At 36.6% G+C, this 24331-nt stretch overlaps 1 long non-coding RNA gene across 1 annotated transcript in view; it reads right to left on the bottom strand.

Annotated features, from left to right (window-relative positions):
• Window positions 1-15784, bottom strand: part of LOC309620852 — a 76448-nt gene extending 60664 nt beyond the window's left edge. The window contains exon 1 of the long non-coding RNA XR_014239700.1: window positions 7296-15784. This is a non-coding gene — a long non-coding RNA (uncharacterized lncRNA). The remainder of the gene's footprint in view (window positions 1-7295) is intronic.
• Window positions 15785-24331: the final 8547 nt, after the last annotated feature.

Below are 24331 nucleotides of genomic sequence, written 5' to 3'. Positions count from 1 at the left end.
TATATATGTGCCACATCTTCTTTATCCATTCATCTGATGATGGACACTTAGGTTGCTTCCATGTCCTGGCTATTGTAAATAGAGCTGCAATGAACATTTTGGTACATGACTCTTTTTGAACTATGGTTTTCTCAGGGTATATGCCCAGTAGTGGGATTGCTGGGTTGTATGGTTTTCTTGTAGCTCACTGAGTTTCTTCATGACAGCTATTTTGAATTCTCTGTCAGTTAGACCACACCCCAGTCTAGGGGAGAGAGCTGCTAGTGAGGAGATCACCATTTTATAAAGAAATGGAAAAAAGTGAAATAAAAATGTGTTAAATCAGTTAGATCACAATATTCTGTGACTTTAAATTTGGTTTTTGGAGAATTGTTATTTTCTTTTTGTGATACAGTGCTGAGTTGTGCTTGATATGTTGCTCCTATGTTGGCACATTTGAAGTAGTGAACAGTTTTCTTCTTCGGGTAAAGCTTTATTTTTTTCCCCACCTGATTCTAATAATTCGTTTAGACATTAGAGGTCTTTCTTTTGGTTTACAGTAGGTGGTGCTATAGCACACGATTTTGCTCTTTATCTGAGCTGCCTCCCATCATTATTTGAGAGTTTGCACTTTCCAATATTCACTGCCTCTGTCAGAGGTTTCTCTGGTGCAAGGATCCTCACTGCTTATGCCTTCCGGGTCACTGGTGCCTTGCTGCTGCTCATGTCGCTGGTATTGCTTCCTGGGGCATTGGTATGGTGGATGCTACTGCCATGTCTGAAGTTTCCTGTGTCTCGGGCTCCGCCGCTATTGGGAGAGAGGGAGGGTGGAGAGGGAGCTGGCATTGTGGGTGCCTCTGCCTTGTCTGGGGTTGTCACGTTCATGGGTGCCACCGCTTCGGGCTGGGAGTGGGGGGCCAGAAATGATGGGCACCTTCAAGTCTGGAGAGAGAGGTCTCAGGTACCACTGCTACTGTTGCTCCTCCTTGGGGAGAGAGCAGTTGGAGCCACATATTGGGCACCCCAGCCCTGGTGTCCAACACCAGGAAGATGAGTCCCCTTGGCTGGTCGGAGGGTCGGTAGGAATAACAGGAGGGCAGTCAGAAGCCTGGATTCTCCTTGCTGGCTCCCAAAACAGGGCAAGAGGATGGATTTAAACTGCACAGGTCGCTGGCCACTTTCCTATGACCACCCCAGCGCATGCCCCAGCCTGAAACAAGCACTCACTCTGCCACGCTTGCTTCATGACAAAGCTCCACACTGGGGTGAGGGCTGTCATGACTGAGGGGAGAGCTTTGTTGTGAGGCACCAAGGTGTCTCAGACCTGGACCAGCCTCTGTGCAGGGTGTGAGCAGCCATTACTGGCACAAATGGAGGCAGTGCATCAGAAGTGGTCCAGATCTCTGACTGTAGCCAGACTGCCACAGTCTGTACCCCAACCTATGTCAAGCACCCATGACAGTCCCTCTTGCTCCAGCACTGCTCCTCTCTAGGGCGAAGGTGCTGGTGCTGGGAACAGGGAGAGCACACACTTGAAAGGAATGGAGCCAGCTTGGACCTGAACCTTAGGGTTTCTGCTCCAGGAACTTGGGACCTAACCCCACTCCCAATAGGGTGGTGATGGCCACTGAGCAGAGAAGACCAGGCTCAACCTGGCTCTGGCCCTAGCCCTCCATCTCTGGCCACACCTACTATCACACTGATAGCTGCCAGCACACAATGGGAAAAACAAAACTTATGTTCACATCAGATCCAGCTCTCCCACCAAAGCCACTGGGCACATGCAGACTGTATAGGGAAACTCCCAGACAAGGAAACCCCTTCAAGACTGCAATGCACAACTCATTCACCTGATTTCATAGAGACAGAGAAAGGTAATCAAAAATAAGACAGAGGAATTTGTTTCAATTGAAAGAGCAAGAGAAATTCCCTCAAAAAACTAATGAAACAAAAATAAACAATTTACAGATAAAGAGTTCAAAACATTAACAAAGGAATGCTACTGAGTTGGGGATAAGAATAGATGAAGACTGTGAGAATTTCTATTTATTTATTATAAAATTTTCATACAATTTAATTAATTAATTAATTTTTTATTGGAGTATAGTTGCTTTACAATATTGTGTTAGTTTATACTGTACAACAAAGTGAATTAATACAATTTTAAAAGGTTACTTTAGATTTACAGTTATTACAAAATATTGACTATATTCCCCGTGTTGTACAATACATCCTTGAGCCTATCTTACACCCAATAGTTTGTGCATCCCACCCCCCCATCCCTATGTTGCCCCTCCTCCCCGCCACTGGTAACTACTAGTTTGTTCTCTATATCTGTGAGTCTGCTTCTTTTTTGTTATATTCACTAGTTTGTTGTAGATTTTAGATTCCACATATAAGTGACATCATACAGTATTTGTCTTTCTCTGTCTGACATTTATTTCACGTAACATAATGCCTTCCAAGTCTATCCATGTTGCTGCAAATGGCAAAACTTTTTTCATATATATATATATATATATATATATATATATATATATATATGTATATATATGTATACCACATCTTCTTTATCCATTCATCTGTTGATGGACATTTAGGTTGTTTCCATATCTTGGCAATTGTAAATAATGCTACTGTGAACGTTGGGATGAATGTATCTTTTCAAACCCATATTTTGGGGGTTTTGTTGGTTATATACCCAGGAGTGGAATTGCTAGGTCATATTGTAGCTCTATTTTTAGTTCTTGAGAAACCTCCATACTGTTTTCCACAGTGGCTTCACCAATTTACATTCCCACCAAAAGTGTACAAGGGTTCCCTTTTTTCCATATCCTTACCCAAAATTGCTATTTGTTGTCTTTTTGATAATAGCCATTCTGACAGGTATGAGGTGATATCTCATTGTGGTTTTGATTTGCATACCATTGATTAGTGATGTTAAGCATCTTTTCATGTATCCATTGTCCATCTCTATGACTTCTTTGGAAAAATGTCTATTCAGGTCTTCTGCCAATTTTTAAAATCAGGTTGTTTGCTTTTTGGATGTTGAGTTGTATGAGTAGCTTACATATGTTGGATATTAATCCCTTATTGGTCATATTATTTGAAAATATCTTCCGCCATTCAGTAGGTTGTCTTTTTGTTTTTCAATGGTTTCCTTTGCTGTGCAAAAGCTTTTAAGTTTAATTAGGTCCCATTTGTTTATTTTTGCTTCTGTTTCCTTTGCTTTAGGAGACAGATCCAAAACAATATTGCTGCAATTTATGTCAAAAAGGGATCTGCCTATGTTTCCCTCTAGGACTTTTATAGTATCAGTCTTACATTTAGGTCTCTAATCCATTTTGAGTTTATTTTTGTATATGGTGTTAGACAATGTTCTAATTTCATTCTTTTACATGTAGCTGTCCAGTTTCCCTAGAACCTTTTATTGACTGCCTTTTCTCCATTGTATATTCTTGCCACCTGTGCAGTAGATTAATTTTCCGTAAGTGCGTGGGTTTATTTCTAGTCTATCTATCCTGTTCCATTGATCGATGTGTCTGTTTTTGTGCCAGCACCATACTGTGCTGATTACTTTAGCTTTGATTACTTAATGTAGTCTGAAGTTGGAGGGATGATTCCTCCAGCTCTGTCCTTCTTTCTCAAGATTGTTTTGCCTATTCAGGGTCTTTTGTGTTTCCATACAAATCTTAAAACTACTTGTTCTAGTTTTGTGAAAAATGCCATTGGTATTTTGATAGGGATTACATTAAATCTGTATATTATCTCGGGTAGTATGGTCATTTTAACAATATTAGTTCTTCCAAACCAGGAATGTGGTGTATCTTTCCAACTGTTTTTGTCATCTTCCATTTCCTTCATCAGTGTCTTATAGTTTTAGGAGTACAGGTTTTTACCTCCTTAGGTAGGTTTATTCCTAGGTATTTTATTCTTTTTGATGTGATAGAAAATGGGATTATTGCCTTAATTTATCTTTCTGATTGTTCATTTTTAATGTAAAAAAATGCACCAGATTTCTTTCTGTTTTTTAACATCTTTATTGGAGTATAATTGCTTTAAAATGGTGTGTTAGTTTCTGCTTTATAACAAAGTGAATCAGCTATACATATACATATATCCTCATATCTCCTCCCTCTTGCGTCTCCCTCCCATGCTCCAATCCCACCCCTCTAAGTGGTCACAAAGCACCGAGCTGATCTCCCTGTGCTATGCAGCTGCTTCCCACTAGCTATCTATTTTACATTTGGTAGTACATATAAGTACATGTCACTTTCTCACTTCGTCTCAGCTTACCCTTCCCCTTACCTGTGTCCTCAAGTCCATTCTCTACATCTGCGTCTTTATTCCTGTCCTGCCCCTAGGTTCTTCAGGATCATTTTTTTTTTAGAGTCCATGTATATGTGTTAGCATATGGTATTTGTTTTTCTCTTTCTGACTTACTTCACTCTGTAGGACAGAATCAAGGTCCGTTCACCTCACTACAAATAACTCAATTTCGTTTCTTTTTATGGCTGAGTAATATTCCATTGTATATATGTGCCACATCTTCTTTATCCATTCATCTGTCAATGGACACTTAGGTTGCTTCCATATCCTGGCTATTGTAAATAGAGCTGCAATGAACATTGTGATACATGACTCTTTTTGAATTATGGTTTTCTCAAGGTATATGCCCAGTAGTTTGATTGCTGGGACGTATGGTAGTTCTATTTTTAGTTTTTTAAGGATCCTCCATACTGTTCTCCATAGTGGCTGTATCAATTTACATTCCCACCAACAGTGCAAGAGGGTTCCCTTTTCTCCACAGCCTCTCCAGCATTTATTGTTTGTAGATATTTTCATGATGGCCATTCTGACTGGTGTGAGGTGATACCTCATTGTAGTTTGGATTTGCATATCTCTAATGATTAGTGATGTTGAGCATCCTTTCATGTGTTTGTTGGCAATCTCTATACCTTCTTTGGAGAAATGTCTATTTAGGTCTTCTGCCCATTTTCGGATTAGGTTATTTGTTTTTTCATATTGAGGGGCTTGTAAATTTTGGGGATCAATCCTTTGTCAGTTGCTTCATTTGCAAATATTTTCTCCCATTCTGAGGGTTGTTTCTTCGTCTTGTTTATAGTTTCCTTTGCTGTGCAAAAGCTTTCAAGTTTCATTAGGTCCCATTTGTTTAATTTTGTTTTTATTTCCATTTCTCTAGGAGATGGGTCAAAAAGGATCTTGCTGTGATTTATGTCATAGAGTGTTCTGCCTATGATTTCCTCTAAGAGTTTTATAGTGGCTGGCCTTACACTTAGGTCCTAAATCCATTTTGAGTTTATTTTTGTGCATGGTGTTAGGGAGTGTTCTAATATCATTCTTTTACATGTAGCTGTCCAGTTTTCTCAGCATCACTTATTGAAGTGGCTGTCTTTTCTCCATTGTATATTCTTGCCTCCTTTATCAAAAATAAGGTGACCATATGTGCATGGGTTTATCTCTGGGCTTTCTATCCTGTTCCACTGATGTATATTTCTTTATTTATCTGCCAGTACCATACTCTCTGGATTACTGTAGCTTTTTAGTATAGTCTGAAGTCAGGGAGCCTGATTCCTCCATCTCCATATTTCGTTCTCAAGATTGCTTTGGCTATTCGGGGCCTTTTGTGTATCCATACAAATTGTGAAAAATTTTTTTCTAGTTCTCTGAAAAATGCCAGTGGTAGTTTGATAGGGATTGCATTGAATCTGTAGATTGCTTTGGGTAGTATAGTCATTTTCACAGCATTGATTCTTCCAATCCAAGAACATGGTATATCTCTCCATCTGTTTGTATCATGTTTAATTTCTTTCCTGAGTGTCTTATAGTTTTCTGCATACAGGTCGTTGTCTCCGTAGGTAGATTTGTTCCTAGGTATTTTATTCTTTTTGTTGCAATGGTAAATGAGAGTGTTTTCTTAATTTCACTTTCATATTTTTCATCATTAGTGTATAGGAATGCAAGAGATTTCTGTGCATTAATTTTATATTCTGCTAGTTTACCAGATTCCCTGATTAGCACTAGTAGTTTTCTGGTAGAGTCTTTAGGATTTTCTATGTATAGTATCATGTCATCTGCAAACAGTGACAGCTTTACTTCTTCTTTTCTGATTTGGATTCCTTTTATTTCTTTTTCTTCTCTGATTGCTGTTGCTAAAACTACCAAAACTATGCTGAATAATAGTGGTGAGAGTGGGCAACCTTGTCTTGTTCCTTATCTTAGTGGAAATGGTTTCAGTTTTTCACCATTGAGAACGATGTTGGCTGTGGGTTTGTCAATATGTCTTTTATTATGTTGAGGTAAGTTCCCTCTGTGCCTACTTTCTGGAGGGTTTTTATCATAAATAGGTGTTGAATTTTGTGAAAAAGTTGTTTTACATCTATTGAGATGAACATATGGTTTTTATCCTTCCATTTGTTAATGTGGTGTATCACATTGATTGATTTGCGTATATTGAAGAATCTTTGCATTCCTGGGATAAACCCCACTTGATCATGGTGTATGATCCTTTTAATGTGCCGTTGGATTCTGTTTGCTAGTATTTTGTTAAGGATTTTTGCATCTATGTTCATCAGTGACATTGGCCTGTAGTTTTCTTTCTTTGTGACATCTTTGTCTGGTTTTGGTATCAGGGTGATGGCGGCCTCGTAGAATGAGTTTGGGAGTGTTCCTCCCTCTGCTATATTTTGGAACAGTTTGAGAAGGGTAGGTGTTAGCTCTTCTCTAAAAGTTTGATAGAATTCGCCTGTGGAGCCATCTGGTCCTGGGCTTTTGTTTGTTGGAAGATTTTTAATCACAGTTTCAATTTCAGTGCTTGTGATTGGTCTGTTGATATTTTCTAATTCTTCCTGGTTCAGTCTCGGAAGGTTGTGCTTTTCTAAGAATTTGTCCATTTCTTCCAGCTTGTCCATTTTATTGGCATATAGTTGCTTGTAGTAATGTCTCATGATCCTTTGTATTTCTGCAGTGCCAGTTGTTACTTCTCCTTTTTCCTTTCTAATTCTATTGATTTGAGTCTTCTCCCTTTTTTTCTTGATGAGTCTGGCTAATGGTTTATCAATTTCGTTTATATTCTCCAAGAACCAGCTTTTAGTTTTATTGATCTTTGCTATTGTTTTCTTCATTTCTTTTTCATTTATTTCTGATCTGATCTTTATGGTTTCTTTCCTTCTGCTAAGCTTGGGGATTTTTTGTTCTTTCTCTAATTGCTTTACGTGGAAGGTTAGGTTGTTTGTTTGAGATGTTTCTCGTTTCTTGAGGTAGGATTGTATTGCTATACACTTCCCTCTTAGAACTGCTTTTGCTGCATTGCATAAATTTTGCTTTCATTTTCATTTGTCTCTAGGTATTTTTTGATTTCCTCTTTGATTTCTTCAGTGATCTCTTGGTTTTTTTTTAATTTTTTTTCTCTTGGTTATTAAGTAGTGTATTGTTTAGCCTCTATGTGTTTGTATTTTTTACAGATATTTTCCTGTAATTGATATCTAGTCTCATAGCATTGTGGTCAGAAAAGATACTTGATATGATTTCAATTTTCTTAAATTTCCCAAGGCTTGATTTGTGATCCAAAATATGGTCTATCTTGGGGAATGTTCCATGAGCACTTGAGAAGAAAGTGTATTCTATTGTTTTTGGATGGAATGTCCTATAAATATCAATTAAGTCCATCTTGTTTAATGTATCATTTAAAACTTGTGTTTCTTTATTTATTTTCATTTTGGATGATCTCTCTATTGGTGAAAGTGGGGTGTTAAAGTCCCCTACTATGATTGTGTTACTGTCAATTTCCCCTTTTATGGCTGTTAGCATTTGCCTTATGTATTGAGGTTCTCCTATGTTGGGTACATAAATATTTACAATTGTTATATCTTCTTATTGGATCGATCCCTTGATCATTATATAGTGTCCTTCTTTGTCTCTTGTAACAGTCTTTTTTTTAAAGTCTATTTTGTCTGGTATGAGTATTGCTACTCCAGCTTTCTTTTGATTTCCATTTGCGTGGAATACCTTCTTCCATCCCCTCACTTTCAGTCTGTATGTGTCCCTACGTTTGAGGTGGGTCTTTTATAGACAGCATATATATGGGTCTTGTTTTTTTATTGACTCAGAGAGTCTGTTTCTTTTGGTTTGCTCATTTAATCCATTTGCCTTTAAGGTAATTATTGATTTGTATGTTACTATTTTCATTTTCTTAATTGTTTTGGGTTTGTTTTTGTAGGTCTTTTTCTTCTGTTGTGTTTCCAGCCTAGAGAAGTTCCTTTCATATTTGTTGCAAAGCTGGTCAGGTGGTGCTGAATTCTCTAAGCTTTTGCTTGTCTTAAATACTTTGATTTCTCCATCAAATCTGAATGAGAGCCTTGCTGGTTAGAGTAGTCTTGGTTATAGTGTCTTCCCTTTCATCACTTTAAAAATATTTGCCACTCCCTTCTGGCTTGCAGAGTTTCTGCTGAGAAATCTGCTGATAACCTGATAGGAGTTCCCTTGTATGTTATTTGTCATTTTTCCCTTGTTGCTTTTAATAATTTCTCTTTTTCTTTAATTTTTGTCAATTCTATAACTATGTGTCTCAGCGTGTTACTCCTTGGCTTTATCCTGCCTGGGACTCTCTGCACTTCCTGGACTTGGTTGACTGCTTCCTTTCCCATGTTTGGGAAGTTTTCAACTATTATCTCTTCATAATTTTTCTTCGGTCCTTTCTCTCTCTCTTCTTCTTCTGGGACCCCTATAATGCAAATGTTGGTATGTTTAATGTTGTCCCAGAGGTCTCTCATGTTGTCTTCATTTATTTTCAGTCTTCTTTCTTTATTCTGTTCCATGGCATTGATTTCTACCATTCTGTCTTCCAGGTCACTTTTCCGTTCTTCTGCCTCAGTTATTCTGCTATTGATTCCTTCCAGTGTATTTTTCATTTCATTTATTGTATTGTTCAGCTCTGTTTTTGTTCTTTAGTTCTTCTACGCCTTTGTTAAACATTTCTTGGATCATCTCAATCTTTGCCTCCATTCTTTTTCTGAGATCCTGGATCATCTTCACTATCATTATTCTGAAATATTTACTGGAAAGTTGCCTACCTCCACTTCATGTAATTGTTTTTCTGGGGTTTTATCTTATTCCTTCATTTGGAACAGAATCCTTTGTCTTTTCATTTTGTCTAACTTTCTGTGATTGTGGTTTTCCTTCTGCAGGCTGCAGGGTTGTAGTTCTTCTTGTTCTGCTCTCTGCCCTCTGGTGGATGACCCTATCCAAGAGGCTTGTGCAAGCTTCCTGATGGGAGGGACTGGTGGTGGGTAGAAACTTGTATTGCTCTGGTGGGCAGGGCTGTGCTCAGTAAAACTTTAATCCACTTGTCTGCTGAGGGGTGGGACTGTTTTCCCCCCCTGTTAGTTGTTTGGCCTGAGGTGATCCAGCACTATAACCTACAGGCTATATGGTTGGGCTAGTGGCTGCCTCTGGGAGACTCACACCAATGGGTACTTCCCAGAACTGCTGCTGCCTGTGCCCTTGTCCCTGTAGTGAGCCACAGCCACTCCCTGCCTCTGCAGGAAACCCTCCAACAGTAGTAAGTATTTTGGGGTCAGTATCCTATGGGGTCACTGCTCCTTTCCCTAGGTCCTGGTGTGCACAAGACTTTGTGTGTGCCCTCCAAGAGTGGAGTGTCTGTTTCCCCCAGTCCTGTGGAAGTCCTGCAGTCAACATCAGATTCACTGGGGAGTCTTAGTCCCGTTGCTGGACCCACAGGCTGGAGAGCCTGACATGGGGCTCAGAACCTTCACTCCAGTGGGAGAACTTCTGTGGTATATTTGTTCTCCAGTTTGTGGGTCACCCACCCAGCGGGTATGGGATTTGATTTTATCATGATTGAGCTCTTCCTATCATCTCACTGCAGCTTCTCCTTTGTCTTTGGATGTGGGGTATCTTTTTTTGTGGGTTCCATCTTCCTGTCAATGGTTGTTCAGCCATTAGTTGTGATTTTGGTGCTCTTGCAAGAGGAGGTGAGCTCACGTCCTTCTACTCTGCCATCTTGAACCAATCTCCTTCTGAATTCTTTATATATTTTTGATATAATCCCTTGTCAGATATATGGTTTGCAAATATTTTTTTCTCATTCCATAGGTTGCCTTTTCCCTTTTTATGGTTTCCTAGCTGTACAGATGCTTTTTAGTTTGATGAAGTCTCATTTGTTTATATTTGCTTTTGTTTCTCTTGCCTGAGGAGAGATATCCAGAAAGGTATTGCTAAGAATGATGTCAAAGAGTGTACTGCCTATGTTTTCTTCTAAGGGTTTTATGGTTTCATGTCTTACATTCAAGTCTTTAATTCATGTTAAGTTGATTTTTGTGTATGGTGTAAGATAGGAGTCCAATTTTTTTCTTTTGCATATGGATATCAGTATTCTTCAACACCATTTATTGAAGAGATTATTCTTTCCCTATTGTGTATTCTTTGTGCCTTTCTCAAAAGTTAATTGATTGCATATACATGTGTTTACCTTGTTCTTCTATTCTGTTCCATTGATCTATGTGTCTGTTTTTATGCCTACAGCACTGTTTTTATTAATGTAGCTTTGAAATATAGTTTAAATTCCAGAAGTGTGATGCCTTCAGCTTTGCCCATTTTGCTTCAAGATTTCTTTAGCTATTCAGTATCTTTTATGGTTTCATACGAATTTTATGATTGCTTTCTTCTATGTAGGTGAAAAATGCCATTGAATTTTAACATATATTGCATTGAATCTGTAGATCACTTTGGATAGTATGAATATTTTAACCATATTAATTCTAATTCTTCCAGTACATGAACACAGGATATCTTTCCATTTATTCGTGTTTTCTTCAATTTCTTTCATTAATATTTTATAGTTTTCAGCATATAGACCTTTCACCTCCTTGGTTAAACGTATTCTTAATAATTTATTTTTTGATGCTATTGTAAATGGGATTATTTTCTTAAATTCTCTTCAAATAGTTCATCGTTAATGTATAGGAACAATGCTGATTTATGTATATTGATTTTGTATCCTGCAACTTTACTGAATTTATTAGTTGTAACAGTTTTGTTTTCTTTATTTTAGTGGAGTCTTTATTGTTTTCTATATGTATCATATCTTCTTGTAAACAGAGAAATTTTACTTTTTTTTCTGATTTGGTTACCTTTTGTACCTTTTTCTTGCTAATTTCTCTGTATAGGACTTCTAGTACTATGCTTAATAGAAGTGGTGAAAGTGGACATCCTTGTCTTGTTTGTGATCTTTGAGGAAAAACTTTCTGCTTTCCACCATGAATATGACATCAGCTGTGGGATTGTCATATATGATCTTTACTATGTTCCTTTATATTTTATTTTCTGAGAGTAAATAAGTAACATAAAAAATACAAAAAATAAGGGACTTCCCTGGTGGTCCAGTGGTAATGAATCTGCCTCCAGTGCAGGGGACGTGGGTTTGATCCCTGGTCAGGGAACTAAGATCCCACGTGCTGTGGGGCGACTAAGCCCGTACGCCACAACTACTGAGCTCATGCACCTCAATGAGAGAGCCCGTGTGCCACAAACTACAGAGCCCATGCTCTCTGGAGCCTGCGCACCACAACAAAATGTCTGTGCCACACTGAAAGTCCCTGCACGCCTCAACGAAGACCAATGTGCTGCAACTAAGACCCCTTGAAGCCAAAAAAACAAGTGATTCAGTTATACATATATATATATTCTTAAAATAAATAAATAAAAATACAGTAAATATTTATTTATTTATAATATTTGCTTTATTTTTATCACAAAAGAATGTTGAATTTTGTCAAATGCTTTTTCTGCATGTATTGAGGTGATCTTACTTTTTTATCCTTCAATTTTGTTTATGTGGTGGATCACATTTATTAATTTGTGTATGCTGAACCATCCCTGCATCCCAGGGATAAATACTGCTTGATTATGTTGTATGATATTTTTAATGTGCTGTTGAATTTGGTTTGTTAATTTGTTATTGAAGATTATATCTTTCTATGAATTGACCACATTTTCATTATGAATTGACCTTCTTTGACTCTTAACATTTCTGACTTAAAGTCTCTTTTTTCTAACACAAGTATAGCTACCCTTGCTTGTTTTCTTTTTCCACTTGCATGGAATATTTTTTCTATCTCTTCATTTTGAGCTTATGCATCTTGTTGAAGCTGAAGTGAGTCTCTGATAGTCAGTATATTGTTAGGTTTTAAAAAAAAATCTATCTAGTCACTCCATGCCTTTTGATCAGTAAATTCAGTTCATTTACATTTAGAGTAATAATTGATAGGTAAGAACTTACTAATGCAACTTATTGTTTTCTGGCTGTTTTGTAGTTTCCTTGTTCCTTTCTGCTTCTCTTGCTGCCACTCTTATCTAATGTAAGCATTCAGTGCTATAAATTTGGTATTACTTTAGTCATTGCACAGAAGTTGATATGTAGTATTTTTTTTTCATTTAATACCACATGATTATAAATTTCCTTTGAGTATTCCTTTTAACTGTGATTATTTAGAACTGTGCTGTTTATTTCAAAAGTTGTTGAGGTTTTACTGTTATAATTGTTATTTATTTGTACATTTATTCCATTATTATCAGAAAACATACTATGTATGAGTTCAAAACTTTTAAATTTGTGGAAGTTAATTTTATGGCCTGATGCATTCTGTACAGTTATTTTTCCACTTACAAAATATTTTGCCACTTTCTTCTGGTATCCACAGTTTCAAGTTGGAAGTCTGCTACCTTTCTAATTGTTGTTTCCCTTTATGTAATGCATCATGTTTCTCTAGCTGTTTTCCAGAGATTTTTTTGGCTTTAATTTTTATAAGTTTGGTTATTATGTGTCTTGGTGTTGCTTTCTTTGGATTTCTTCTATTTGGGACTTGTTCATTTCCCTAAGTCAGTATGTTTATGCCTATCATCAAATTTGGGAAATATTCAGCCATTATTTCTTCAAATATTTTTCACCCTCACAATCTTCTTTCCTTGTGGGATTCTGACTACATGAATGTTATGTATTTTGTTATTTTTCCATGGTTCCTGTGTCTTTGTTTTTAGTTTATTTTTGGCATATTGTTCAGATTGGGTAATCTACTGATCTTTCTTTGAGCCTACTGATTTTTTCATCTGTTGTTTCCAACCTATTTTTTACTCCATTCATTGATTTTTAGTTTAAGTTACTCTATTTTTTCATTTATAGAATTCCCTTTGGTTCTTTTTATATATTTTATTTCTTTGTTGAGATTTTCTATATTTTTATTTGTTTCAAAAATACTCATAACTGCTTGTTGAAACACTTATATTATGGCTGATTTAATGTACTTGTCAGAAAATTCCTTCATCTGAATGATCTAGTTTTGGTATCTGTTTATTTTCTTATCTTATGTAAATTGTGGGGTTTTTTGTTTTGTTTTGTTTTTTAGCATGCTGAGTCATTTTTTTATTGCATCCTGAACATTTTAAATTTTATTTTGTGTGACTCTGGTTTCTATTTAGTCTTCCTTTAAAATCATGAAATCACCTTGTTTTAGGTATGGAATACATGTCTAAATAGGGATGGATGTTCAACTCCGTGTTATGCCCCACTGACATCACTCTTGCAAATGCAGAGTACTGACTCACACACCACCTTTTTGCTGGTGAGTAAAAATAGAACTTCAGCTTTCTTCTGAGCTTTACTTACACCTCTTTGGAAACAATAGATCACTTACTGGAACTGCCTTATTGCAGCTTCATGGGAGTGGAGGTTTAACTCTCTGCTAGGCACCACTGACAACAGACTGGGAGAAAGTACTGTGTTGACTAGCACACCTTCTTACTGCCTTGCTTCAGCCATTGTTGTTGGGGGGTGGAAAGGTATCTCCTCACTTGTCCTAGCTGACATAAGTGGAGAGGAAGATTAAGTGCCAACTAGTACCACCTCACACCATCTCCTTCTGTCTTGGTGCTGCTATGTGGAAGTGCAAAATCAGAGAAGGGGAAAGCAGCATGTTGTTTAACATTACCTTGTACTGCCTCATTCCACCTCTTTGTGGGCAGGTGGAGGTGGGTGTCATCTTCCTGCTGGTCCCTACTGACACCAGGGTTGTGGAAAAGCAAAGTGCCAAGCAGCTCCACATCATACCACCTTGTTGTTTCCATGTGAGGGTGGAAGTTGAACTTTCTACTGAGCTTCGCTGATACTACTCCTGTAAAAAAAGACATCAACACACAGTGCTTTACATTAGCTCATTTTGGCCTCCTTGTCACCTCATTACTACTAAGTCAGGGTGGAAATTCTGCTCCCCACTGGGCTCCACTGACATTGAAGTGGGCGTGTGGACTGCCAACTAGCACCACCTCACACCACCTGGTGTTCCATGGTAAGAGTAGCAATTTAGCTTTCTACTGTGCCCTGCTGAAACCAGGAGTTGGGAAAGCAGTGTGCCAATCAGTGCTAACTGTTTGCTGTTGGTGGGAATGTAAGTTCAGCTCCTTGCTGGGACCTGCTGACACTATCTCTGCAATAGCAGAGTTCTAATTCACACTGCCTGTTGCTTCTGGGTGGAAACAAGAGTTTAGCTCCTTACTGGGCCCTGCTGACACCAGGGGTTGCAAAGCAATGTGTTGACTAGTAGCACTCCTTTGCTGTCTGGTGGGGTTGGAAGTTCAGCTTTCTACTGAGACCCACTGACACTACACTGGTGTGGAAAGGAAAGTACTGACTAGCCCTGACCTTCATTGTTCATTCTGTTTTATTGATGGTGGGTGGGCATGGAAACCCAGCTCCGTGCTTGGCCCCACTGATACCACCCAGGTGGGTGAGTCCAAGCATCCTTTACTATCGCCAAGAAGGGATTGAAAGTTCAGTTCCTTGTTGAGACCCACTAACACCATTTATTGTGTCTGTCGATAATTCTGAGTTACAGTTTTCTCCAATGCCCCATTCAGTAAATGGAAGGCAAAATAAAGATCTAGGCAACTGACCAAGTTCCTAAAGTTTCAAGGTACCTAAACAATCTATTACCTTCTTTCCACATTTCAGGGCTATTTTATGTTTTATAATATCCATGCTTTTGAATTGTTAAGAGAGGGAACTAGAGAAGATAGGGGTTACTCCATTCTGGCTAGAGCCCAGTAGTATATTTTTCAATTGTGTTTACTTCTTACTGTTAGAATATAAAGATAAAATTAATTTTTGCACACTGAATGTGGTTCAAGGTTCTTCCTAAGTTGACATGAATTTGCATAATTATTTGGACTTTACATGTACACAATTTTGTCATCTGTGAAAAGTAACAGCTTTTTCCCATTTATAACAATCATACCATTTATTACCTTTCACTGCTTATTGCAGTGCCTAAGATCTCCATTGCAATAATGAATTAATGCAGTGATGATGGACATTTCTTCTTTGTGCCAAAATCAAAAGGGAATTTATTAAATATTTCCCAATTAAATTTCTGTCATCTGTACGATTTTTGAATATGTTCTTCTATTAATGGAATCCTCTTCTATTCCAAATTTTCTGAGATTAAAAAAATTATACATCTGTATTGAATTTTATGAAATATATTTTCTCTGTATTTTTTTCCTTCTATGTGATTTACAATGATTTTTGAAGATTAAAGAAATCTTGCATTTTTGGACTGAATACTAGTGAGTGTTGTAATATAGTATTTTTCATATATCCCTGCAAGTTATTAGCTTTTATTTTGTAGAATTTTTGGATCTTGCATCTATATAGGCTTGTAATATTCTTTTCTTGTAGTAACTGAGTCATGTCTTCATATCAGAGTTATGCTGGTTTTCTAAAACAAGCTGGGAACTGTTTGATATTACATATTCTCTGAAAGATTTTGTATAAGGTTATTGAATAAAAATCTTCTTCTTTAAATACTTGGAAGAATTAACTAGTTAAGCCATCTGTATTTGAAATAATTTTTATGAGATAAAGTACAAAAAATTCAATTTTTTCAAAGAATGTTCAGATTACTATTTTTTTCTTTTGTTATTTTTTCCAATAATGCCATTCATTTAATCTTAGATATATATATAGTTTCATACAGCTATTCATAATGTTTTATTTTCAATAAGAGTAGACTCATAAGGTATTCATTTTTTCATATGTGATTTTGGTAATGTGTATTTACTTTTTCTTTCATCTATCTCTTCAATAAACAAAATTGGCTTTGCTTATTGTCTCTATTTTGTGTCTGTTTCTATTTTTTTATTTCTTTTATTATTCTTTTATTCTAAATGTTTGGGTTTGTTTTGTTATTTTTTTTCCCTAGCTTCTGAGATGAAAGTTTATGTGACAGGCAGAAAAATGTCCTCATTAAAGATGTCCAAATCCTAATTCCAGGATCCTGTGAGTATGTTGTCTTACATGGCAAAAGATACTTTGCAAAAATTATAAAGTTAAAGATCTTGAGATGGTAATGTTAAGTTACATTATCCAGATGAGCCCAATGTAATCATAAAAGCACTTTTAAGATGGAGGAAGAGTGTCAGAGTCAGAAAAGATGAGAAAATAGAAGCAGAGATCAGAGTGATGCAATAGCTGGTTTTGAAGATAGAGGAAGGTGCCATAAGCTAAGGAATGCAGGCAGTATGTAGAAGATATAAGAGATAAGAAAACAAAGTCTCCGCTGAAGCACTCAGAAAGAATGCAATCCTGATGAGACCTTGACTTCAGCCCAGTGAAACCCATTTCAGATTTCTGATGACCAGAATAACAAAGATAATTTTGTCTTGTTTTAAGTCACTAATTTTGTGGTCATTTGCTATGATAGCAATGAAAAACTAATGTGATTTTAATACTATCAGTTTAATAGAAAGTAATATGTTTCTAAAAACTAAAACTAATGGTATATATTTTTAACAGAAAACTAATAATATTTTGGTACCAGGAAGAGAGGTGCTGCTGTAACAAATAATTACAAATGTAGAAGTGACTTTGGAATTAGAGTCTGGAAGAATTTTGAGAAGCATGTTTAAAAAAAAGTCTAGATTGCCTTGAATAGACTATTAGTAGAAATACAGATGTTAATGACTGCTAAAACTCAGAAAGAAGTGGGAGCATGGTACAGAAAAATATATCATCTTAGATATACCTGAATCATCATGAACAGACTCTTTCTAGAAATATGAACTTTAAGGCACTGCTGGTAAACACTCAGATGGAGATGAGCAACATGTTATGGAAATTGGAGGCAAAGAATTTCATATTATATAGTGGCAGAAACTTATCTGAATTGTGTTCTGAAGCTATTCTTTTTTTTTTTTTTGAAGCTATTCTTTTTGTAAAAAGAACTTGTAAATGATGATTTGGATTTTAGCTGGTGATATCTACAGGTAAAGTGATGAAATTGCAGCATGATTCTTCTTGCTGCTTACAGTAAGTGCAAGAAAAAAGAAATATACTGAGGGAAAAACTGTTAATTAAAAGAACAAGATGAAGTTAGGAACCAATAACAGGAAGAAAACTGGAAAATATACAAATATGTGGAAATAAACACTCTTAAAAAGCAATAGCCAAGAAAGAAATCAAAAGGGAAATTAGAAAACACAGTGACAAATGATTATAAGAACACAGCATATCAAAATTATGGGATGCAGCAAAAGCAGCTCTAAGAGGGAAATGTATAGCTGTACATGCTTAAATTTAAAAAGAAGAATGATTTCAAATAAATAACCTAAGTTTTCTCCTCAAGGAACTAGAAAAAGAAGAACAAACAAAATCTAAAACTAGAAGAAGGAAGGAAATAATAAAGATTAGAACAGAGCTAAACAAAATAGAGAATATGAAAACAGAGAAAATCAAAGAAAGCAAAAGTTGATTCTTTGAAAATATCAATAATACTGACAAACTTTAAGCTAGACTGACAAAGAACAAAAGGAAGAAGATGCAAATAACTAAAATCAGAAATAAAAATGGGAAGGGATGATTCAAGATGGTGTGGATGAAAATATTCAAAAAACAATCTATAATAGGAATATAAAAGAGTTTTATTTGAGCCAAACTGAGGATTACAGCCCAGAAGACAGGGTCTCAGATAACTCTGAGGAACTGCTCTGGAGGAGCATGGTTTTAGGCACAGTTTTATATCTTGTCAGAACAAAGAACATTAAACAAGTCAAGAATACATTCCTTCAAGTTTTCAAAAAAAAAAAACCCCCAAAAACACAAACCCACAACAGATCAGCACCTACACAATGAGTCAGTATGGCCTTGGCACCTGGGAAGGGAGTCTTATCATTGAAAGGGTAGCAGCATTGGCATCCCAGGAAGAGAAACATTTAATCTTCATTTTTAACATGGACATTCTTTACTTCTGGTCAATGCCCCCTTTTCTTTAATAATTAAAGCAGATGTACAATGTATGCTTGATAGGCCACACACAGGTTGTTTTAGTTAGCATGAAATTCAAGTTAACTCATATATAAGCCAAGATGACTTTCCCATACCTCAGTATGTGAAAAATTTTTTATCAGTGATGAAGTAGGAAGATCCTGAACTTGTCTCCTACCATGGACACAGTGAATCTACAGCTACATATGGAAAATTTTTCTCCGGAAAAGACGTAAAAACTAGCTGAGTAACTCCTTCACTTCAGACAAATGAGAAAAAAAAGCCACATTAAAGTGGGTAAGAGAGGCTGAGACACAGTCTCACCATAAACTCCACCCCTGGTGTGGTGACCCATTATTGGGAGGGAACTATCAGATCCAGGGCTTCTCCCTGAGGCACAAAAAGTTTGTACCCACATCAGGCACCTCAAATTTTAAAACCTGCATCTGAGAAATAAGCCCCCAAAACATCTAGCTTTGAAAACCAATGGAGCTCATGTTCATGAGATATAAAGGGCTTTAGCAAGCTGAGAAATGGCTCTTAAAGGGCTTATGAGTGGACTCACCCCAGGACCCAGCACAAAAGCAGCCACTTGAAAAGTGCCCAGACTTTATGTGAAAGAGATTCATTTGCTTATCATAAAGCATCGGCTGAAGGGCAGGCGCCTACTGGGATACTCTCCAGGAACAGAGGCTTGTATGTACCATTTTCATGCTCTCCCTCTGCCTTCCTAAAGTCAGTGGGCACCATCTTTTCTTTTCTTTCTTTCTTTTTTTAATTTATTTTTACTTTAGACCTTTTTTTTTGTTGTTCTCAGCAGGCACCATCTTTGTGCTCTCCCTCTATTGCACTTCAGAGCACCTGTAGCTCCCTGATGGGAGTTTTACACACATCTGGTACCCTGATTTTTATTGCTGGTGTCCAGGGAACACCACTTGATTGCAAGTCTTTGGAGGACAGGGGAGTTTGTGTTTCTGTTTCCCCTGGGACTGTAAGAATCAGAGAGAGAGTTCATCACAGACTACCACCCCCAGGACACTGCACAGATAGATGACTAAAAAGATTCCCTCATCTTTCTGAAAAAGAGGTCTGTTTGCTTGACTAGGAGCTTTTGTCTGAAGGGCAGGCTTCTGGTCTGGCACTCTTCTAGGTGTCTATGGATGTACTCTCAGTGAATGGAGGTCAGTGGATGCAATCTTTGCCCTCTCCCTCTGCCTCACTTGAGCTCATTGGTATCTCCCCGAAAGGAGCTTATAACCTTGTCTGGCATCTCTATTTTTTCAGTTGCTACTAGGGGACACCTTTACATTACTTGGCTCTGGTGGCCAATGGAGATTATGCTCACGTGTCCCACAAGACTGCAACTAATGGAGAAAGAGTTCTTAAACAGCTACAAACCTCAGGGCACAGTAAAAGGAAACATCCAGGAGCTCAGTCTTTCTGTGAAAGAGGCTGTAGGTTTATAATCATAGCTGCATACAGAAGAGCAGGTTTCTATTTAAATACACATCTAAAGGCTGACTGTAAACCTCTCTAGAGACCTTGGAGTACAGATACTATCTTCACGCTCTTCCTCTGGTATGCCCCAGAGCACCAGTGTCTCTCAGAGGGGAGTTCTTGCACATGTCTGGTGCACCAGTTTTTTATATCTGGTGCCCTGTTTTTTGCAGCTGCTGTCCTGGGGATGCCCTTGATCATATGGCTCTGGTGGGCAGGGGCCTTGCATTCCTGTGTCCCATGGGACTGTAACAATCAGAGAGACAGTAATTTGCAGGCTTCCACCCCCAAGCCATTGCACAGACAGCAGACTGAAGCATACCCAAACATACCCACAGTATTTCTTTGAGTGAGGTCTATTTGATTGTTCTAAGCTTGGGTCTGAGGGGCAGGCTTCAGCTTTGGCACACGACAGAGGCCTTTGAGTGCATGCATTTGGGAAACAAACAATGCATTTCAGAATTGAGATGACAAGATTTTGTTCATAAGCCAGGGGAGATCAAAAGGCTCTGGATCTCTATGATGAAGGCTATTTTTCCATCATTGCTTAGGCTGTTCTATTTTATTATTTACCTATGATGGGCCCTTGCTGTGCAACTGAGTTTTAGTTTCTGTGTATATTTCTAAGAATTATAGAAAGGTAAACAAGTGCAAATTAAAATTTTGCACAGTATTCTCTATAACAAACTGAAATTTAAATATATTTGACGTCAATTGTGTGGGAATTATGGAAATGTTATTGCCAAGGAATGCTCCCAAGTGAAAGATGAGAGAAATATTTATTTAGTCCCTAATTGCATGCTTATTGTATTTTGTTTTTCAGTTTCTTCTTCTCAAGGAGATCTTGATTATTCCCAAACTTTCCATTAAAAAAATCAACTGTCATTTTGCCCTTTATTGGTCCTCTCCTTTACTTCTTTCCATTATCTTCTTTTTCTCTTGATGTTGATCTTGTATTTGAGCTAGAAATATCCCTATCACTTACAGATTTCTCAGGAAAGAATCTAGATTTTGTGGAACATAAAGCTTATATAATCTGGGATGAGGGAACTCTTTGAGAAAAATTCTATAAATTTATCATAACCAGACAGAGCTTTAGAAGGGACCTGTGCAAGTGAAGGGCCCTGAAGTTTGGTTTGTTGTAAATCCTCCCATCATTATTAATCCATTCCAGACTTGTTCTTCCTTTCCATTGATTTCTCATTATAAATTTACTGGAGGACAAAATGTAACAGAGCTTTGGCTATTGTTATTCAATACCCTATTTTCACCAACTATGAGGCAGTCAATTGTGTAAAGAAGCAGCTGTGAACTTGGTAGAAACTCTCAGAGATAAAATTCTTATCAATGTACACCTGTCTCTGAACAATATTGGCACTAGATGAGATTGGCACTACATGACACTAGTGTGTATGTGTGTATATATATATATATATATATATATATATATATATATATATATATATATATATATATATATATTCCAGCCTTAAAAAGGAATGAAGTTTTGATACATACTACAACGTGGATGAAACTTGAACTCATTATGCTAAGTGAAATAAGCCACATACAAAAGGACAAATATTGTATGGTTCCACTTATACAAGATAACTTAAAATAGACAAATTCAAGGAGACACAAAGTGTAATAGAGGTTATCAGAGGCTGGGGGAAATGAGGAATGGAGAGTTAAACATAAGGGGTACAGAGTTTCAGTTTGGGATGATAAGGTTCTGGAAATGAATATTGATGATGGTTGTACAACATTGTGAATGTACTTAATGCAACTGAATTGTACACTTATAAAATGGTTAAAATTGTAAATTTTACGTTATATATATTTTAGCACAATAAAAATTCAATTACAGTAACTTTTACAATAAATTAATCATAAAAGAATATATAGGGTTACATTTAACAAAGGAAGTACAAGATTTGTTTACTGAAAATTACAAAACATTGCTGAGAGTAATTAAAGAAGTCAAATAAATGGAGAGAATTGCCCTGTTCATGGATTGGAAGACTCAGTCTTGTTAAGATACCAATTCTTCCCAAATTGATCTATAGATTCAAGGCAATCCTTATCAGAATTCCAGGCTTTTATTTTTTTTTTAGAAATTAACAAGCTGATACTAAAATTTATATGGAAATGCAAAAGACTCAGAATAACAAAAACTCTTTTGGAAAAAGAAGAAAAACAATGGAGGACTTTCATTTCCGAATAAAGAAATTAATATAATGATACATAATCAAGACTGTGGTACTGGCATAAGGATAGACATATAGATTGATGAAACTGAATTGAAAATCCAGAAACAAATCCTTATATTCATGGTTGTGGTGAGTTTGAGGATTTGGGGACTGATCAAGGAAAAGACAAGGAGACAAGGTGATGGTAGTATTGTACAACAAGCTTTATTGAGTGGTGTCTGGACCAGGGTTGCATGAGAGGGTAAGTTTCTCACAGCAGAAGACCTTATACAGACTTTTCAATGGGCCATAACCCAGAGGGTGAAGAGGGTAAGGGAATTCCTGGGAGAGAGGTAAATTAAAGAGGGGGCTTAAGTGTCTAGGCGCTGTCCTTCAGCAGAAAGGTGGGCAGTCTTTGGATCAGAGAGCTCCAAAGGGCAGCAGTTTAGGATCTTTTATAGCTACAGAGTTTATCTCTAGCTAGCAGATGTTGGGTGCAGTTTTGTAGGGTAACAGGCAAGCTCTAAATGACCAAAAATATGCTTATTTAGGTATAATTAAAGCAGTTAGATGTGTGAGAATTTGAGTTTGGTTCTGAAGGGCTTTGAGCTAAGGGTCCTAGCCTGCTATGATGAATAAACAATGTAGGGGCTGATATACAGGTGTCATCTTTGGTCCATTTATATAACAATGGTCAACTGATTTGTGATAAAAGTACCAAGGCAATTTATTGAGGAAAAGATAGCTTTTTAAACAAATGGTGCTGGGACAAATAGATATCCATATGCAGAAAGCTAAACCAGGGCCCTTGAACTCACACCATCTGCAAAAATTAACTCAAAATGGATCACAGACCTAAATACAAGAGCTAAAACTATAAAACCTTTAGAAGAAAATATAGGAGAAAATCTAGGACCTTGAGTTAGGCAGAGATTTTTTAGTTATGACACCAAAACACAGTCCATTAAAAAATGACAAGTTGGATCTCATCAAAATTCAAAACTCTTGCTCTTCAAAAACACCATCTTAAGTAGGTGTAAAAATATGTGCAGCATACTGGTGGAAAATATTGCAAAACATGTATCAGATAAAGGACTTGTTTGGAGAATATGCATAGAACTCTTATACCTCAATAATAAAAAGATAATCATACCAATAAAAATGGGTAAAAGATTTGAAGATGTTATATCAAAATATATGTGAATGGCTAATATGCACATGAAAAAATAATCATTTTGGAAATGCAAATTAAACTACAACAGGATACCTTTTCATACTCACCACAATGGCTAAAATAAAAAAAAGACTTGCACACAAATGTTCATGGTAGTATAATTCATAGCAGTCAAAGTTGGAAACAGCCTATATGTCTATCAATTGGTGAAAAAGTAAACATAGTGTGGTATATCCATGCACTTAATTCCTATTAAGCAATAAAAAGGAACCAACTATGGATATATGCTATGACATGAATCTCAAAATCTTTATTCTCAGTGTAAGAAGCCAGACACACAAGACTACATATTGTATGATTCCACTTATATGAAATATTCAGAAAGATAAAGCTATAAAGACAGAAAGTGTATTAACATTGCCTATAATGGAAGTAGGAAGTATAATGGAAATTAACAGTAAATGTTCATGAACTATCATATTGGGATGATAAACATGTTCTGAAATTGATCCATGGTGGTGGTTGTACAACTTGGTAAATTTAAGATCATTAATTATGCACTTGAAAAGGGTGCATTACATGATATACAAAATATGACCCAATGGGGTTATTTTAAAAATAATGATGACATGAACATTTTTAATACCAATTTGTTGGTAGCAATATCTGAGAGTTCCAATTTCTCTACATACTTGTCAAAGTTTGGAATACTCAGTTTTTTAAAAATTATAGGCATTTCAATTCTCTTTATGTAGTAATCATTTATTTTGTATATATATATGTGTGTTATACATATTTTACTTATTTTTGCTTAGTGCTCATTTTACTTATTGTTTATGTTTTTGTTTGTTGGTTTGTTTTTTTCAGCATTTTATGGTAAAATATACATAACATAAAATTTACTATTTTAACCATTTTTAGTTATACAGTTCAGTGGCATTAAGTACATTCACGTTACTGTGCAACTATCATCACCATCCAGAATGTTTTCATTTTTCTGAACTAAAACTCTGTACCCATTAAATAAAAACGCCCATTTTCACCGGCCCCTAGGCTCTGGCAACCACCATTCTACCTTCTGTCTCTATGAATTTGACTAGTCTAGGTACCTCATATAAGTGGAATTATACAGTATTTGTC

The sequence above is a fragment of the Balaenoptera borealis genome (assembly GCF_965194805.1).
Source record: "Balaenoptera borealis genome assembly, chromosome: X".
Lineage (NCBI taxonomy): Eukaryota > Metazoa > Chordata > Mammalia > Artiodactyla > Balaenopteridae > Balaenoptera > Balaenoptera borealis.
Note: the sequence above shows the minus strand (reverse complement) of the source record. Positions and strands in the feature narration are given on the sequence as shown.